General features: G+C 43.0%; 1 protein-coding gene across 6 annotated transcripts in view; it reads right to left on the bottom strand.

The window, feature by feature from the left end:
- Positions 1-19,346, bottom strand: part of sema4d (sema domain, immunoglobulin domain (Ig), transmembrane domain (TM) and short cytoplasmic domain, (semaphorin) 4D) — a 38,314-nt gene extending 18,968 nt beyond the window's left edge. For all 6 annotated transcript variants that reach the window (XR_014699747.1, XR_014699748.1, XM_084572694.1 and 3 more), the window contains exons 1-3: positions 19,223-19,346; positions 11,502-11,620; positions 5,175-5,231 (exon numbers count right to left, since the gene is read on the bottom strand). The gene's annotated coding sequence lies outside the window, so the exon portion shown is untranslated. The remainder of the gene's footprint in view (positions 1-5,174; positions 5,232-11,501; positions 11,621-19,222) is intronic.
- Positions 19,347-20,610: the final 1,264 nt, after the last annotated feature.

Genomic DNA, 20,610 nt, shown 5'->3' with positions numbered 1-20,610 from the left:
TTGCAAGACCTTTTTTTAATGACTCTGGTCGTATGTTTTTGCGTCGCTGCAATGTTCTAGTGAGTTATTTGGAAGCAGGCATGTATTAAAAAAAGCGAGGGAGCAAGAGATCCTTCGCTTGAAACAAAATACAGAGACCACAGAGGATGACACTCAGATGGGGACAGATGTCTGCTCCGATGTCATTTACAGATTAATGGCGTTTGGCTATAGATGTGGCAGAGACTCGAGCTTGCACACATGTGGACACGATAACGCCAACTGCGGGCATCAAATCCCCCTTATGAGACCTGACAGGGACCGAGAGCCCATCTTAAAATACTGCCAGCTGACCAGAGTTTTGGGTTGCGTTTGCCTGCAGGCTGACGAACCCTTTTTGACATTCTGAACATAGACAGCCAAGGTTTTATAGTCACTCAGTATTGGCTAAGCTACTGGTATTATAGCTGCAGCTGCCTGATATTCTTTAATCTAATGAACAAGGATGCACACTATGTCCAAATTTTCTGCCACCGTCCACGTCGCTAAGACACTAGTTTGCGGCTTGTCAAGTTTCTGTACTTCAAACAATGGTGACGGGAGATGAGCGGCTCTTGTTGGAGTTGGAGCTGAAGCTGGTTCTGCTGCCTGCTAGCCTCAAGCAGAACTAAAGCAATATCACTGGAGACCATTTACCCCCATCTGGAGCCACTTTACCCAGTCTTTTTCGCACATATGCAGTAGCACTCTTCCAAGACCCGCAAACCGTCTTTGATGTGTAAATCTGGTAAATTCCCCTCACTTTCAAGAACGGTCCGATTTTCTCAACGTGTCAAGTTGTCGGGATAAATCATCACAACAGCCAAAACTGCAGCTTTGGTCCAAACCATCTGGAAGTCACGGAGGACAGACTCCGGCCTTAAGTTGAGACGTGCAAAGCCGCCGAGTCAAAGCCCCATCATGTTAACATTGAGTCATTTGAAAGCCAGGGAACAGCTGTACGACCTCCGCCGCACAGCTGACTGGTGGTCATACGGAGAACATCAACTAAAACTGCAACAGATGATGCAGCAGTCACTGTGCATTAACCGTGGTGAGCCCACGGGATGACAGATGGGAGGAAAAGTTCCATTTATAAAAAGCCAGATCATGGATTTACAGCCTGATCCACAACATTAATTCATGATGACAATGCGCACATGACACTCATCGCTGACGTCCCAATGGGCTGAAAACAGACGGTTTCTTCTTACACTAAGAAGTACGACTTCAAATGTAGGTAAACCATCAATGACAACTCAGATGTCTAAATTGAGGAAAGGAGCTTGTGTAAAGGCAACACTATACAGGGGATGTAAAATGGAAACCCTCCTATATAATTACTAGTTGTAGGGTCCCTGCTGAGCTAGCATGTCGACCTAAAGTGGCCACAGCAAAGGCAAATGAGGGGTCAGGTCCAGTAAAGGGTATATTTAGTCTGCCGATGGCAAGCTTTTTAAAAACAACACGCCCTTTCCCTGGGTCACGTGGCTCTGGAAGATCTGAAAAACTTCCCTATAAACATCCAGGCAAGTGAAGTAAGCTAACTAGAGGAACAGGGATTACTGTGTGGTGTTCCCCATCCAAGTGCTGAATGTGCCTCAGTAGTCCAACATGAAAACATAATCACCGGGCTCTTTTTCTTTTAATTAAAGGAGGAAAACGTTTAAGCGTTTTACTATTGACATCTGCAACAGCAAAAAGAAAAATTATAGGAACGTCTGGGTATCACCAGACACTTTGTCATCATTCAGAAATGTAAGCTTCTCCCTGAAGCATAAGTCCCGTACAATTATAAGAATAATATCCAAGCTGTTGCTAGAAACAACATACAAACGATGCCAAATGGAGTAAGTGTTGAGTAAAAGAATTTAAACTTCTTAAACGGTTGCCGCTGCATTTAAAAGAAATCCAGTGAAGCATGCAAGTTTTGTCGCTTTACTCGAGGTGAATAATCCGTTATATAGCCTGGGGTCACATGGCAGCCACCACTCACAGTCAAGTCATAAACCTTTCACTTGATGTAATTTCCTTGAGGCTACTGTGATGCCGGCTAGGCCTTGGGGCGTATAATGTGGGACTATTTTGGGAATCTGTGAAAGCCCAACTTAAGGCCTTGTGGTCCCCAGCTGAAGGCCTTGCGGTCCCACGTTGTTGAATGGTAGTCACATTGGTTGTAGTTTTTTTTTTTCTCTTAAAGCCAAGGGCAGGTGACTAGGTTTTAAATTAGCTAATGCAGAACGCATGTCTATATGATTGCACATTTTACAGATTTTTTTTGTGCACTGGGGAACGAATACGACGAGATAAACAAAGAAACCAAACAAACTGCAGCTACTAGACTGGAAACATTTGACTACCAGTCGGGAAACATTTGAAGAAGCAGTAAACACGATTGAAACCCTGCTATATTTCCTCCTACCCTAACCGCCTTTAAAGGGGACTCCTTTCTCCTCTGTTTTTCTCTCAGTGCAGTCTTCAGCAGGCACCGATTTCATGCTGGTAATTTTGGCCGGCAGAGACAAAAACCTCCTTTGGAGTGCTGTGTGAAAACTCTCCCTCCCCACCATCACCCACACAGCCTGCCACAACACCAACAGTGTGTCCTCCTGAACTTGGCATACCAGCACATAAAACACAAATTTCACCGTTTTCCTCACAGCACAGGGGGATAAACAACACAAAGCCAAGTCGTGAAACTTTCTACACCTATCGCGCTGATCCCGTGATCTGGCCGGCAGATTTAGGTCAAGCATTCGGATCTCGCGAAGCGCATGCAGTTTACTAAAACAGTGGGACATTCACTAAAAAAAAAAAAAATAACTAAATTTGGTTTCCCTAATTAACTATCATCAGAGGCCTTACAAAAGCAAACAATACTTCCACGAATACTTCCATTTTCCTTGTAAGTTTATGAACTTTAGTCACTAGCTTCAAGTCTTGTTTAATACAACATTTAGCTAAATACAATGGTTACATTGTGATTGACAAGTTTCTACCGTACTGCTGTGCGTAGCATCAACTTTATTCTCTCCAGCTCCACCCTCTTCTCCAAATATAGGCTCAAAATAATGAAGATGCCGATGACCAGAGTGTTAAACCCGAGGTGTCAAACGGTAGTCCTCAAACAAATGGTTGCACCACTTCTTTTAGCGAACAAAACGCTGAATTGGTTAACAATTGTCTCCAGTTGACTCGTTTAGAGCTACGTGAAGGTTATTAATACGCGAATGATGGCAACATACATGGCTTTACTAAACACCTCAGGCCAAAGCTACACGTTGCAGCAAAGACTGAAGGCTCTTTTGAGGCCAACGCAGGTGCAGGACATTTATACTTGTGTGCTCATCAGTCTGGTTGCCGCTGTGTCTTTTTTTGGCAAACAGGTTAATTTTTGTTTCCACTTCCTGCTTCACTTTCAACAACCGCAACTGAAACATTTGCAGAAATTTCGCCGAAGACAATCCTCTGAACCTGCTCAGTTTTAACCTTTCCTCGATGTGTTCCATCTTCATTCATCCAAAGCAATCAATTTGAAAATTGTGGAGATGGAGAAGCAGACCAAAATACTAAAGCGGAAACACGCTACTACCTAGCGGACCAATCACATTTCTGGGGAGGTGCACGTCAGCTACGGCGCTAGGGCCTGCGTAGGGTTTATGTATAATTGATGCAGAAGTCTGAACCGCATATAAGAGTCAACATCCTCACCAGTTGATAATGTCAGAGCTAGTTAAGCTTAATAATAACACGTTTTCAAGCCAGGTCATAAGTGAGGTGATTGCACAGTAAGTGATAGAAAACAAATAGCTAGGGCGGGGCCGCTGGGTAACTTCCGACCGGAGGTGCTGCATGCAATTAGACCCATTGTCACGAGACCGCAAACCTTTGTTGAGCCCTGTCATCAACACTTACAAATTAAATTGAGTAGTTTCATTGTGAGTGTCACGGCAGCTGATTGAAGTGCAGACTGACAGAACTGGATAGACAATCTGATGTTTAGTTCCCAATTGTTCAGAAGGGGAAAAAGCTTACCGACATCCTGTATCGATTAAGCTTCTCACGAGTGAGGCTTCGGGCATGTTGACTTCATTTCACACTTGTGTGTTTAAACATTTCAAACGTAATGATGCCTTACAGAAATTTTGTGTACAGAGATTTTAGTTTAGTTTCTTATTGTTCGTATTTTTTTACTACTTTTTTTCCACTTTTACAAGAGAAACGGCTTTGATAGTGAGGATTAACTCATTTAAGATGCTTTCAGGAAATATAAGTCTATTTTGGTAACTGGGGTTATGTGGTTGCTTGAGTATAAAGTTGCTAAAATCAAATAAAAAGCTGCCAAGGCAACTAATTTAGATATGGAGGCATTTTGCTTCCATAATGTTTATGTGCTTCTCCAGAACAAGGCTATTTGTAAGTTAGTTCATGTTTTGACGTGTTGAAAAGGCACAATCTTTGCTGTGCATGCTAACATTTGCAGCTCACATTAGAGCAGAGTTTTCTCTATTCGCTTCTACTTTCAGAAAGGCGCTAAAAAAGACACCAAACTCTTTAGCTCTTTCTGCAGACACATTCACACCAGTTTGGCATTTGGAGAAATTCTAAGCTTGACAGACTTGCCATGCCAAGTTACGGTTGCTAAGCTATGACTGGACAATCATTGTCTGAAGGAGGGACTTAGCCGTGTCAGGGCAAAGCCAAAGAGTAATGCTAGTTGTCCAAAAGGCCACTGCAAGCAGGCACAATGCTCGTCACTATAGACGCACATTAGATATAAGACAACACAGACGTTTGCTTCCAAGCACACACAAAATAAGAGAATCACAACTTAAAGAGGAAAGGAAAACCAAATAGGGAATGACATAAGGAATAATTGGAGAAAAGGGAAAGCAGCATTTTAAAACGAGAAGTATAAAAATGTGGCGGTTTTCTTCCAGAAGCAACAAAGCCAAGAGGGATCAAATCAAGAGTTGCGTGGTCCAGGAGCGGTCATGCAGGGGGAAAACAAAAAACAAAGCCCCAAGGTGATTACAGGGGGGGGTTGGAGAAGCATGCGGCATTCGTGTCGAAGCATGCAGGCCAGTGAAGCGGCTCACAGTCTGTCTGCACAGCAAACAGGGAGGGAAGGAATGGAGAGGAGTAGAGTTTCTGACCTGTGGCTCCTTAAAAGTTGCGACGCTCTTCCTCCGGAGAATTATAAAATCCTCAAGCTAGGGGAGGGGGAGAAGACAGAAAGATCAGACAAGACACTTATGTAATGTGTGTGTTACATGCATCTAGAAAGAAGAAGGCTGAGTGTATGGTTAGTTGTCTACAGATTTACCGTAGTGAGACAGATATGATGAATCAATGAAAACACATGTGGCACATTAAATCTGACATCATAAAACAAACCCAACACAGAAAGTAGACAATCATTCTAGGAAGGACAAAACAATTACACAGCGACTTAAATATCCTTAACTACTAAGCCGGTGATATCATATGATGTATATCAGGATACAGTGTTGACTTTTTATAACCAAGGACAAACAAATGGTGAGCAGCCAAACATTATCTTGTGTGAATACCGTCATTGGAACCTCAGGTCTGCAGCAGCTACACTAATTTCCTCCTCTACTTCCTCTTCTGCCACAGAGGACTGGCTGTTTGCACGAGAACAGATATATGGCTGCGGTCAGACATGTCTACGAACGACCAGATGTAAATAAACGTATTCACCCGTCAACGCTCGGGATTTATTTCCTCTCCGTGTTTGCGATAATCCCATGAGGTGAGCCACAGTCAGGCCCCTTGGAAGTTGCACGGTTTCTATTCCGAGTAAATTATAGATTGTGCAAACCGTTATCAATTCAACAGAGGAATTAAACAGTTTTACTACTGTACGTTCGTGTACATGTTTTCAACGCTCAAAGTTTAAAGATAGAAAGCCACAGTGCAACCATGCAGCTGCAGCTAAATTAAAGTGTGCCATGATTTGTTTATTGGCATTAACCATAAACCAAATGCCATCAGTTGTTGACTTTTTATTTAAAACAGAAAAGTAAAAGACCATAACTATATAATGGTGCCGATCCAAATGTTATATGCCGAGATAATTCACTGGATAGGTAAAAACAATCTGTTATTAGCGTGAGATGACAGCCTTATATGGTTTATTGATTAAAAATTCTCAACTTTGATCAGGACTATGTAAACGTGGCTTGATTACGTTTGACTGAAATGGCACAGAAATGAAAAAGAAACACAGGAGGCAGCAGTAATTTTGCAATTCAAATTTGGTTTTCAGGTAGAAACCATCGAGAAAAGCCTTAAGCCTCTTAAAAAAAAAGTCTATTTTTGCAGTGTCAGCAGCACTGGTGGTGCATCACTAATGAAACTAAAAGGTTTAAAAGAATAATCTGCAGTCAGCTGGAAAATTCTACTACTTTCATTTTCAGTGAAGGAAAAAAAAAAAAGAGTTTATAAGTCGACCAGTGGAAAAAGTAGAAATCTTCTTATTGTCTTGTGACAGATGGCTGGGCCTCCATTCACAACACTTTCCAGTCTGTTCCTTTACACTGCTTCCCTGAGCAAAATTAAAACCCTCCCAACAAGGCTGAATACATTCTCCCTGCACAAGTACACCGGCTTTATTCCCACAGTCCTCTACAATCCAGCTCTGTTTGAGTGGAAAACACGGGGTTACATATTTACTTTGCCTTGACTGTGGTTCAGCTTGTGAGTCGTGGTCTGTTTCCAGTTTTCAAATAGAGAATAAATGCCTAATTGTCCTAACACCTTTAAAAAAAAATATATAAAAATCTTTAAATAAGTTAAAAGTTGGAGACTGATGGATGGATTTGGAAACAAATAATACAGTCCCAGATAAATCTTCCAGACAACTGAATTCAGGTCAACCAAATCAACCCAAATATGCAGATTCATTAGCATTTGCTGTGTGGGGTAAGCTACTGTAATGCAGACCCCCTGCTCTGGTGTATAAAAGAATAATCAGATTATGTTAAGCAGTGATGATACACACCAGACTACAAACACGAGGAGTTTACTGATCGCTTTATAGGCCGAGGAGCTTTGTACGTGCCCGAGCATTAACTGCACGCTTTTCTCAGGTTTCACATTCATCTGTGGTGACAACCGTTATCGTGTAATGAATAAGCCGCCCTTTCTTTCATCACGTGTGGATTATAAACGACTAGAAATTATAGAAGGAGAGGAGTGACGTGATTCCTGTGGCGACAGAAAACAACTGTTCACAGGAATCAAGGTCAAGAAAAAAAAAAAAAAAAAAAAACACACGATGCATCAGATCCGTGCCCGTCTCCGTCCTGTGACAGCATCAATGGAGCACTGGGAGTAGATGACGGTTCAAGATTGATGAGCCATAGGCCAAAGGGTGCAGCCCCCTCGACATCTTCAGGAAGCACTTTGACTTGGCTTCCCTTGGCTCCCACAAAACCCAGTGACAGCTGATACAGAGTTTTTAACTACGCTCCCGCAAATCCCAGTGACACCAGTGACACCACGCCTTCACATGTCTCAATTCAGGATGTCCTGAGTGGGTGTCGAGCCCGGGTGCGAGCCCAGCAGTGCCCCCCGCCCCAACAAACCACGCCCTGGGTGACACAGTGGTCTGGAGAAGTCACGGAGAGGAAACGGAGATGTCACGGGTCTCGGGGTTTTTAATTGATGAGTGGACTTGAATGAGGAGCGGGCAAAGCTGGCCTTTTGAGGACTCTTCAAGCCAGAACAAATGTATTAATAGCCCTACTTCAGAAACTCAGCCTATGGTAAACACACTGACAGGAAGCGCTATTCAACTCAATCCACTGTGACACCTGATTTTACCCCCAAGCTGATATAAAGGTCTCCGCTTGAGCTTTTGTCAATATCGTATGACCTTCACAACTCCACCTCCCTGCCCGACGGCAACAGCGATGGATTTAATTGAGGTAATTTGAACAACCTGCCATATATTTTACTTCTAACCACACTCAACAGTTTGAACTTGATAAGAAAAACAGATGGGACAAACTCCTCCCAGCACAAGGCGTCCCAGCCAAAAACAAAGTTCAGTTTTGCCCCAGTAACAGGCTAAAGGTTTCCATTCATCAAAGCGCAAAATTACAAGATTACAAGTCCCCAGCCATGCTAGGAGCTTCCTGAGGCGACACTTGGGCACAGCAGCACTTCGGGTTAAATAGCGGCCGCCCGCATGCCAACATGTTAACAGTGATGAGGCTAATGGGCTGGTATACAGCTGGCATTTTGTTTACTATAGTCACAGTCTTGGCATGCTATCTAATTATAATTAAAGTGAAGTACAGGCTGATGGGAGTGGCGTTATGTTACGTGACAATAAAGCAAAAGAAGTTTGACCTCATATTGGTGCCACGGGGGAAAGTGAAAGGAACACCACAGCGAATACAATTCACCCAGAAATGGAAATTATTGGATGTACCAAATTTCATGACATTTTAAAAATCACAAAGTTAGGGGCTTATCAAAGCCATCAATCTTCTGGCCACAGTCAATTCTTCTACAAATTATATGAAAAATGATAGTGTAATTAAGTGCAAATACTTTTATTCCTTGTTTCATTCAGGCGGTTGGAGAAAAATGTGAATTATGCAATAATTAACCTCTAGCCTGCACAGATTGGCGCTGACCGATGGACTTCTTGTCAGTCTTCAAACACTTACTCTGGAGAGTGCACCTCCAAACCACACATTTCTGCGTTTAGCAGGTTTCTAACATGCATAAGTATTATGGTTCTGCGTAACAGATAGCTCTTAACCGACTTCTACCCTCACTCCCCTGAGACCGACATGCACTCCCACACGGGACCTTGACTGTTACAGATAGCCAAAGCACATGTACATACAGCAGGTTGGGAAAGGCCACTCATCTCTGTGACAGCGCGGTCATTCCAGTAAGCCCTTCCCCACCACTCTCTCGCACACACACACACACACACATCTGTGCAGCCGACCTTACTGTCCATCTACGAGCATCCCAAGTCTCTGACAAGGCTGTCAGCGAACACCCCCACGCAGTTGGGGGAGGGAAGGAAGGAAGGAGAGTGGCTGATATGAGAGAGGATACTGTAGCGTGCAGGTTTCTGGTGGTTGAAGAGAGAAGACAAAGACGGAGAACGAGGAGAAATGAGTAGGAGGAGGATTCTCCTTATGGAAAACGAGAAGGGAACGGTTGCACAAAGAAACGTGATCGTATGGTTTGAGGGCTTTAAGGAACAATGAATTTTTCCATCTTGATTTTCTGTTTTGCCCCAAACAACAAGAGGCTGTAGATGCAATTTTAAGAGTTTTACACTTACACATTAATTGTGAAGTGCTATTTTCTACTGAGTTTACATTTTCTCTGTGCATTCGGGGTGTGGCATTTTTGTCCTACTTTTCCCATGTGATGCAATACAGTGAATCCTTGTGTAAGTCTCTCAGAAAGAAAGGTGAAATTCCTGTTCATTCAAATCCTGCATGGAGAGTGCGTGGACTCTGTACTTTAGCGCACAAACACACACGCACACACTCACACACACAAAGCCGTGCGCTGAAGAGGATTATGCCGGCTTGAATTTAAACAGAAAGAATCCCCGTCCACAGGCTCCACAGAGCAAATCTGGCTTTAGAAAAGTTTCCTCATCGCAGAGCATCCTGGAACAACAGCAGGTCGAATTTCAGCAAATGAAACATGTTAATTTTTGAGGATGCAAGAGGACGGACGCTCGCAGGTGCATAGTTGACCCGTGAATCGACAGGAACACATGGAAATCACAAAGTTCAGAGTGAATTATCTGGGAATACCAACTGGAATGCACATATCTGCAGGAATGTCCTCTGATATCCTGGCATGTGTAAATGTTTACCCTTAGGGAAAAGAAAAAAAAAAAAAGGGGGGCGGGGACATTTTTAAGCATGTGTGTTGGAAAGAAAGCAAGTAGCCGTCTTCTTCTGCCTTTGTATGAATCTTAAGTAGTCCCATGTTGAGGGAGGCTTTGTTCGCCGTCACCGTCGGGGGGCACGTCCTCCAACTTTTCCCCTCACTTCCTTTTAGCATAACATTTATCATTCTTCCCAGTGAAACAATCATCCTACAACATGGACGAGCATCTAGCACACAATGGGACTGACCCCACCTCCCCGCCACCATCACCGCCTCCCGGGTTGCTTGGATACCTTTCATCCAGCGGGGCAGCTTGTCAACATCATCATCACTTACTTAAAAAAAAACCTTCTCTTCACTCCGTTTTCAGCGGAGCCTTAATGAAAAATCCTGCCGTGTCTTGTTTTCAAATTAAAGTTTCCAAGAACATATTTTTCTTCGTGCTGCATCCAAGATACTTTAAAAAAAAAAAAAAAACTTCCAACCCTGAAAAATTACAAGGGAAGTGCTACAACCGTCTAATTTGCAAGAGAAATTCCCCTCTGGGCAAATATAGCATTATCCAACGCTACTAAACAACTCGATATTTTATGTTGACATAATGGCGTGCATGGTGTTTGCCAGGGACGGCACCCTAGGGCCTGCTTCATAGAAAGACAGTGATTCACTCCTTTCTCAAAAAGGTGGATTAATAACAAGTTGAGAGTTGCAGGAGGTTGACTAAGTGCACACAAACTATTACTTTTCACAAGTTCACTCCATGTACCTTCTCAGTCTACATTCATTATCGCTACGGTTTATCAAAGTATCCGTAGAACAACGTGTTTCTTTAGTTTTGTTACAGGCCAAACTTTTGTAACTCAGGCAAATAATAGCCCCAGCCTTGTGCGTGCCTATCCCTTTCAGCTGACTGGCCCGCACCACTTATTCCGCTTATTATGAACGCTGACGGCAGATTATTTTGTCTTACTGCACCCAAAAGTTCTCCGTCCTCTATAGATTAAATCCGACCAACACTGGACCGGGAGACAAAGTTGACAAAAGAGACAAAAAGAGAAAAGAGATAGGGGGGCATAGATAGAGCACCGGTGCAAAATGAAAAGGGGGGGGGAAGGGAAAGATGGGATGAAGGAGAGACCACCAAAAAAGAAAAACGGGGAGAATACAAAGAAGAGGTAGTAATATGCTGAAACCTAAAAAGAAAAAACTTTAAATGACTGTTTTGTCAGGGACATAAAGAGCAGACAACAGCAGCGGCAACATACCAGCGCAGTGAACGAGCATGCAAATCAGCCCTGATGCAAATGTCATACGTCTTCACAGGGCAATACAGGCTGTCTTTATACCAACCCCCCACCACAACACACTTCTCTCTGTGCTATCTGAACCCCTGTTTCTCCTCCAACTCCGCACCGAGGCACACTCGTGTAAACACTTCCCAGGAGACGGGTCTCATTGCAGAGGCAGAGGAGTGTAACTACAAGGGACTGCATCATCTTCTTACTTCACACTCGAAAACAAAAGGGCCACGGTACAAGTGGCTCTTCACACAGACGCGAAGGGGATAAATCACTTACTTGTCCGTCATGGCGTCGGCTAGCGAATACTGATTCATTAAATCTTCTTTTTCGCTTTTCTACACACGGATGGAAACGGTTGAGCTGGAGAACCTTCGGCTCAGGTCACAAACACAGGTCTGGAAGAGAGGTAAAAATCAAAAAGGTTTACGGTAAATCATTCATTTCGCACTTACAGTAGGCGTATTAAACATTCAAGGGAAAATAACTTCAACAAACAACTGCTTTTTTGTATATACAATGTCAGACAATAGTGAAATAGGTACGCTACAACCAAGCTGATGTGTTCAAATCTCTTGCTTTATGCTTAACAGTAAGATAATAAAGATTCAATATTTTAAATCACTAAAAAAAACATTAGATTGCATTTAAGTAGCTGAACAGGATATATTTCAAGAATTCAGTTACTAAATCTGCTGATTTGTATCCCATTAATTAAGTAAACGGACCTGAAACGGTAAAAAGCTATTTTCAAGAGCTCAAATTTGTAAATTCACAAAGATAGAGTAACTCAAAACGTATTTAATTTGCTATTCTGTATGAGAAAGACAGGCTGAAGATCCTTCTATATGAAGATCCATTTGTCCTTTGAGAATGACTCCAGATTGACCTTCTTTCAAACCATTAAATCGATTATTCTCCTTATCACAGCACAGTATTAAGAAAATTAAAACAGTAACTCAACTGTTTAAAGATTAAGTTATCACTAAGATTCCATCATTGTGACTAAGTTCAAAGTCTTTTTTTTTTTTTTTTTAATCATGAACTACATGCATTATTTTGCTCTACATGTATGTAGGTCAAGTCGAGAACCAAATGATCATCAGACAAAGGTCTGAACAGACAAGAGTCTTTTGTGACATCCGCTGCAAGTCAGTGAAAAGACAAAAACCTGAGAAACACTGAATAGGCCGTCGTCCAGCCCGGGTCCACGTCTAAACTTTGCAGACATGCTTCACTCGCTCACAATTAGCCTAGCAAGGCAAGGTCTCTTCGGCTTTCTGGGGGACACTGTTACCATGGTTACCAAGGCAGCCAACCAGCCAGCTACCACAAATAGAGAGCACCAAGCAGTAGTCTGCCGGGTAGAGAGCACAGACAGTAGGAATCCAGACGCAGATGACAAACCCATTGCCAGGATCGGTGGAGCTGATTATTTCCCGGCATCAAAGGATGAATAATTCATAAAAACCAATACACCAAAACACCAATAAAAAGCTCATTAAAAACTGATCAATAAACTGCAGAAATACACCTCTAATAAATTATAACGAGAAGCGCACATAAATCAGCAGAATCACTTCCTTGCCAGCGTCCCTATTTTGAAATTTTAATAAGGCGATTAGACGAGTCGCATCCTGTGTCCTGCTGGCTGATGAGCCAACCTGGCATTAGCTCTTCAGCTTATCAGCCCTTAAAAGATTATGATAGCGGCGCATTGGATTCATAGATTATGCCCGGTGATGTGCTAACAGGCTGGCATAACACAGATTGTGACCTGCAACAGTGGGATTTGGCTCCCGCGAGGAGGCGAGCATTAAAAACCAATTCGCAGACAGTCAAGTTTACATAAGAGATGAGCAGACGAGCGGAGGCAAGGTCTCGGCCCCTTGCTAACCTGTCAGTCCATCTCTTTCATTGTCCTGTCTAATGGCACTTCGCTGAACCTTTCCCCATGCATCCGTCTTCAGGACAGAAACAGGCATTAGCTGTATACACCCAAGTCATGTCGATAATCAATTTAGTTCCATTTCCTCTGGTCTCTCAGTCTCGGCTTTGTTTATCGGAAACGTAGTCAAAAGAGAAAGACACACAAACATCTAAAATCAGCTTGAACAAACAGGGCTGACATTTGATTTGAGGGCGATAATCATTCTTCATTTTCTTCAAAAAACAACCACAAGAAATTAAACGTCAGCTTTTCTTTCTTCGTCACAGCAAATGCTTTTTCACACACAAACTGTCCCATTTCTCTGAGTGGTGGTGATGATCTGCACGGTGTTTTCCTGCAAAGCAAGAGCGCCTTACCCAAACCTTAAATCTACCCACGCAAACCATGATGCACCGCATGCTGGCTCAACTTTCCACAATGAATGCGGTGCACACCAAAGAACAGCGACTGAGCTGCAAAACATTTGCAGCTAGTGGGTTCAAAACAAAAAAAAGAAGAGAGATCGCGTGAATGCCGAAAAGATAGAGAGGTTCCCACATGTGCGCTGCAGAGATAGAGGCGTGCAGAGAAGTAGTAGAGCTCTTTGAAGTGATAACACTTGGGGAAAAAAACAAAAAAAAAAACACGTTGGCGAGCTTTGATCTAGCTCACAAATAAATACACCGAGCATAATTCTCTCAAGTGTTTCAGCGCCCAGTTAAGGAGACTGACTCGAGGGCAGGAAAATCTGAACTGTCCAAACTGGGAGGATACCGCCACTCCTTCCTGTCTCAAGGGAGATTTATGAACAGCGTGCCAGGAGAAGACAAACTCTTTCCACATGTTTCTATGAAGAAAATATTATGCTGTCGCTTATTAGAGACGCTCGAAATGTTCTGTCACACACTCAAAATCAGCATGTTGGTTGATTCCTCAAATGAGACACAACAGAGTCCCACTCACTGCATCATGAGAACCTGCTACGGACCACAACACTGAATTATTTACCTCAGATGAGATTTGGGTAAAAATAGCATGCACCATGCTGGAGACACTCCTTGCAGCACAGAGTGAGCTTTAAAAAAAAAAACAAAAAAAACACAGCAGATCTTGTGCCACTGCAGAAGAAAATAGGTGTTAAATACTAGCAGTCGACACATTCATTTCTGTCAACACATGCTGTGTGTGACAATGAATCTTACCAAAATCTGAGTGGGAAGATCCTGCAGGTTCAAGAGGTAAGAACGCAGTAGGAGAAGCTCTTCCAGTCTGGCTCAGTCACACTGTCATTACTGGGAAAGTCACCAATGGTTTGCATGACAGAGGGGGAAAAAAAAAAAACAGATCATCCACCGCGACTTGTCCGTCACCTCCTTCCTCTCTACTCCCCGGTCGATCTCCTGCTCTCTCACGCTCCCTCCTTCGCTCTCCCTGAGCCCTCCTCTCACCATCTAGCACGATAAACACTGACGACAGGAACAAGATGCTGCAAAGGGTGGAGGGATCGTGCTTCCATTCAAGTCCCGTTTCACTTTAGCGCATGCCAGTGGCAGACTGTCTCCATCTGAGCGTATGACCGAACGGGCAGGATTACGTTTCCCCCCGCTGTCAGGGCAGTGAAACGCTGCAGCCAGAGGGGAGCGACAGCGCCGAGATCGCGCCTCTGGAAAGCGTCAACGCACACAATTGCTGAGGAGGGGGAGGGGGAATTTGGGGTGGCGGGGTGATAGGAGAGAAGAAAGGGGGAGGGGGCTGAGGTTAGAGCAGTGTGCATGTGCATCTGTGGGAGTGTGTCTATTGTTGTGGGGACGTTTCGGGGGGGGGGGGGGTGGATGTGGACTTCAGGTTCAGCTGCTGCCCCGAGGTGGCATGAACTACTCAAACAGGTTAACTGTAAATACAGTTTGCATCCTCAGGCAATGAATCAATGATGCGGGGACGTCGTTCTCTCTATGCAAACACTAAACAAATACAACAGTCAGTGACAACAAGTTGATAAACTGATTAAAATCTGCTGACGTGAAAGGTCCAGCTACACAGTCTCTCTCATTGCAGAACTACCACCTGTAAACAACACTTGCTCGCTGCTTTACTGCAGATGGAAGACGGACAAAGACAGAAAACACCTTCTCCAGTCAGCTGTGTCAGACAGCGATATCCTCCACAGCGACAGAATGTACTGTATGTCGGCTCGCTGTCCACGCTCCATTCCCTTCCAGCTCCCTGCTCTCGGCAGCACAACGCTGGGAACCTTTTCAAAACATCGCGCAAGCCGTCAATAGAGCTGCAGCAGCGGATCAGCGCGCTTCCTGCACCCTCAGCGATATCGCTCACAGCCATGCATACGCGCAGCATCTTGGGAATCTTCAAAGTTCTGATTAATGCGATCATTGTTGACGTTTTCTAAAACGTCACTGCGTGCATGTGTCGTGGTTTCAAATTCAATGACTGCTTTCAGTCAATGAAAACTAATCACAGCAGCCAAGCCTTGCAGGGTGTGGTGTTCAATACTTTTGTTTTCCAAAACACATGTAACCTAGCTTAATAAACAAACCACCATTCAATCACAAGACAATTTTACCGAGACATCACTAGAAATGCAGAAATGCATTCTGCACGGCCGGGTTCACGCATAAAGTGCATACACGTGAAACTGTATGCTGCCGATACGGAGCCAGATGCTGCTCTCTTTTTGCCAATAGGAAATTATTCCAGCCTGAGGGTGATGGGGAACTAGGGTGTGGCTGGGGAGGTCTGTGCGTTCCAAAAGGAGCTGGGGGTTGTCCCAGATGTCTGTTTTAATAGAGCCAGCACAGCACACCTAGCCGCTGACCTCTACCCTCCAATTCCTGCAGGACCAAAACAACAAGGCTGAGGCAAGTCATACATCAAGCTCGCCTTCCGCATTTCCTAAAACGGCCACAATAAAAAAAAAAAGGTGACTAGCCTAGGCGTGTGTGTCACACGTTGCATCTTCGGCATGCAGTGTGCCTGCATTTGATTTACCGGAGGCAAATCTTGTTTACAGACTCGTCTGCCAGGAGTGAATTAGATTGCTAATGAGCAGGAGAGAACAATAAAAAGGTTGTGTGTGTGTGTGTGTGTTGGTGTCAAAAACAACACCTTTTACAGTGACCTCCACAGCAGGAGGTGAAGCACTGCCTCCCAGATCATTTGCAGGTATTCCAGGCTTTTCCAGCAAAGGAGCTGGCTGACGACCAAGAGAAGAAAGCCTCCGACCCCCCTTGAATGGCCACCATCAAATCCATTAGGACTCTATTCAATTAGGTGACAGTCACAAGCATGTGAAGAAACGTGGCATCTCTAAAAGCGAGGCCTTAAGAGGTTGTTGAATTAATGCATTTAGATCAGAGCAGGAATGCAGTATCCGCGCTCCATATGCGACCCTGGACACGCGCCAGTCAGACCCAATATCAACGCTTCTTGGAAGATAGAGATTTGACAAACAGCCAGATCTTGGTCTGGAACCCAAACGAGGCATTGGGTTAAATGACCCCGGGCATCCAAAATAAATGCCATGTCTACACAACGTTCGAGTATAACACAAAGCTCTCTTTCAGCTACACAGTTCCTGACCGGATTCCCATTTCCCACCCATTTTAAATTGATTATTGATTTAAAAAAAAAAAAAAAAAAGAAGGCAAAAAAGCGGTCTGAAGAGGGGTTTGCGTGCCTGTGTGTATCATTAATGAGCAAGAGCGTTCTGTGTAATTTCATTTAGCACATGTGAATCCTGTGCTTCCAATGAAAGTGGAAAAAAGCTACTTTAAGACAGATCCATTTCTCCACTAATAGAATTCAAACAAATCCAATACAGACAAGTAAAAATAAACTACGCAGCTTTTGGGAGTGATTTGTGAAGGCAAAGGTTGCCAGTCATAAAAAAAAAAAAAAGCAGGTAAGGGCACAGAAAACAAGGCTACATCTCAAAGTCATTATGCTGTATAATAAATAATTAAGTCACAGCATGCATGTCTCATGAAGGAAATGACAAAACCTGCTATGACAAACTTAGAACACAACCTCTAGCCTGAGGGAAAGTCAGAGTGACAGACAGAAAAGCCTGAACCGCTCGGCGGCATGCAGCCAGTGGTTTAATGATTTCTCTACTGCTGGTGAATGATCACACAGCAATATCCTGTTCTCGCTAGTTCTTTGCCTCTCCCCCCCCCCGAGGGTTTGGCTGACATGATTCTGGCTCGCCCGGGTGCCAGCCAGCCCGTCACGTTGACAAGATCCGGGTGGCTGCCCCGATGCCTGGTATGACCCAGCCAAGGACCTGTGGCATCAAAAATCGACGAGGCAGAAGAATTACCTATTGAGGCCGCGAGGGAAGAGATGCCACGGCCCGTGCATTGTTTTTGGGGTGAAATGCTGAGCGGGGAGGCGGGAGGAGAGGGGGTTAACGGCAAAAACTAAGCAGTGGAAAACAGATTTAGCAAACACAACAGTTGTGTTTAAAGGGAAAAATGGCATAGCTGGCATGTTGCAAAATTCCTCAGTGCTTATGCAATGCAAACTAAGCTCCCATTTAGTCCAAGTAAAATGCTTTCAGTCATTAATGCATTTATCATGAGCCTGGAAAGGTAAAGAGCATGGGCTGCAAGGAATTGGGTTGCAAGTCAGAGCTAATCCATACCAATAAATCAGAGTAGATTGTTTGCTCAATAAGTCAGCTAATCATCTGACCTTTAAAATATACATATATCCAAAAATTCCATTTACAATTTTCAAAGTGATGCCAAATGCTATAAGTTATTATTATTTTATGAGCAGAAATGATGGAAATGTTCCCATTTTCTTTGTCTTCTAGGACAAATTGTACATCTCTGAGCACAGGAAGCAAAACAAAGTAATATATTGTGATTTGTTTTTAAATAAATGCCAGGTGCCTTCATAATGAAAGGACTTAGTCATCAAACTAATGGATTAATACTTTTGGATCTAATCAGGAAGAGACAGAAAAAGAACGTGAAAATCCAAGGTATCCTTCAGAGAGACTTCTTCTCTTTCTTTACTCCATCTTGCAGACTTACTTTATAGAGTAAAGTAAGATACAGTTGAATCGATAATGAAAAGACTGGCTTCTGGCTCTAATCAGGAAGAATCCGAAGAACTTCACGGCACATCTGTCTCCAAAAACTTCACCCAGGGATTAAAAGAAAAAGGTCAAGAGAAGGTCCCGGTTTAGGATTATGATGGTGCACTCTGAATTATACTGCAAAGAGCCAAGAAAGTCACACAGAGATGCAGGACTTCAATTAGCCAGGCCAGAGGGCAAATGGTGAGACACAAAGCAGCCCCATAACTCCTCATGACTCCCTGCCGTCTGCACAGCTCCACTGGCAGCCAGGACCAGACATGCATGCAGGTGAAAGGTTTATGAGCATCCAGTGATGGGCCCCAGCTGCACAAAACTGCCCTGCTCGTCTTGGCATAAGATGCCTCCAAGGCTGGAGGAAAAAAAAAAAAATAGGTATTTTGCAGGTATTTTACTTCTCTCATGCTCCTCCAGTGCGAGCTGTGGTTACGTGGCTGTGCGCCTCGCCGCTGTCAATAAAGCTCTTTTGTTATTGCAAGTGAAAGAGCAACCCTTGATTTATGCATGCCAAGGCTACAAAAACCCCTGAATGACCTCAGGCTGGCATTTAAAAAAAAAAAAAAAAAAAAAAGGTGAAAGTGTGGTTTAATGTTTATAAAAAGAAAAAAAAGAAGATGGCGGATACGCAGAAATAATAATATTGAGCAGTTATTTGCGATGTAAAAAATCTTAAATTTCGACAAAACGTCGAAGGAAAACGGTGTAAATATGTGAAAAAGTTCCTAAAAAGAAAATTACAGCTTTGTGCTTTTACTCTTTAGAGATTTAGTGGAGTTTTCTTTTATTATTTATTTTTTATTTCGGCTACAAGTGCAACAAGTGCAGCTGGAGTCCGCGACAGCACGCACGAGCACCGGGGCACAGCCTGAAATAACTTTTTAGAAAGATAATACTACTTAAAGCGAATAAACAAAGTCCTCACGGTAACTAAAAGCGAGTAGTACTCACGGTGAGGAAGGTTTTTTTCTCTGTTCCGGTGCGTAAAGAGGTGAGTGTTAAAACAGCAGCAGCAGAAGCAGCGTGACAAAGTTTGGTTTGTCGGTCTCTCTCAGCTCAGCATGGCGGCGACTGGAGCCACAGACTGAATTCAAACCTCTCCGGGCTGTGATATCAACAGACAGGGGGAGGGAGCAGCTGGTGGAGGAGGAGGAGGTGGTGGGGGGAATCCAAGGTATCCTCCAAAGAGGACTTTTCTTTTCTTTTCTTTCTTTTCTTCTTCCAGTTTGCAGACTTATAACTTAACCAAACAAATTTGAGGTTTTAAAAAGCTGCATACTACTTTAATAGCACAAAGAGAGTGCAATCTTATCAGCTTAAACACTATTTAACACAGATCCATACACGCACATATACACCGATCAGTCAAAACATTATGACCACATTCGTAATATTGTGTAGATTCAGATTCAGAAAACTTTATTTGTCACAGGGAGAAGATTTAAACCACACTTTTAATCAACAAAAAACAACAAAAAAAGGAACAACCCAATACAAAAAAACCCCCACACTATGCCACAAATGTTTTAACTTTCCAAATTGTCCATGGAGGATGTAAACATGACTTGTGAGAGCAAGAGTAGTATACTAACTTTACTGAACAAATTTGACGTTTTAAAAGCTGCTTCAATCGCACAAAGAAAGTACAATTTCATCAGCTTAAACATTGTTTCGTACAGATCCATATACACTGATCAGTCAAAACATTATGTTATGTTATTGTGTAGAATCAGATTCAGAAAAGTTTATTTATCCCCAGGGGACAATTTAAGTCACATGTGAGCAGCATGACGTGCAAGTACAAGACACTTTAAATAAACTAAAAAACAACAAAAAAAGGAACAATACAAAGTATAATACAAAACAAAAACTATGCCGTAAATGTTTTAACTTTCCAAATTGTCCATGGAGGATGTAAACATGACTGTAAGAGTAAAAGTAGTATACAAATTTGATGTTTTGATGTTTTAAAAGCTGCATACTACTATATTAGTATAAAGAAAGTACAATCTTATCAGCTTAAACATGATTTAATACAGATCCATATGCAGTCAAAACATTATGACCACCCTCATAATACTGTGTAGATTCAGATTCAGATTCAAATTCAGAAAACTTTATTTGTCCCCGGGGGACAATTTAAGACACATATGAGAAGCATAAGTGGAAAACCAAAACACTTTTAAAGAAAGTAAAAATAGAACCATAGACAATATATACAAAAACTATGCCATAAATGTTTAAAACTTTCCAAACCGTCTATGGAGGATGTAAACATGACTGTATGAACAAAGTGGATAAAGTGCAGACAGGGGAATGTTATATGTTATTGCACTCTC

The sequence above is a fragment of the Chelon labrosus genome (genome assembly GCF_963514085.1).
Source record: "Chelon labrosus genome assembly, chromosome: 22".
Taxonomy (NCBI): domain Eukaryota; kingdom Metazoa; phylum Chordata; class Actinopteri; order Mugiliformes; family Mugilidae; genus Chelon; species Chelon labrosus.
The sequence above is the reverse complement of the archived record's forward strand: the minus strand, read 5'-3'. Positions and strand labels throughout refer to the sequence as shown.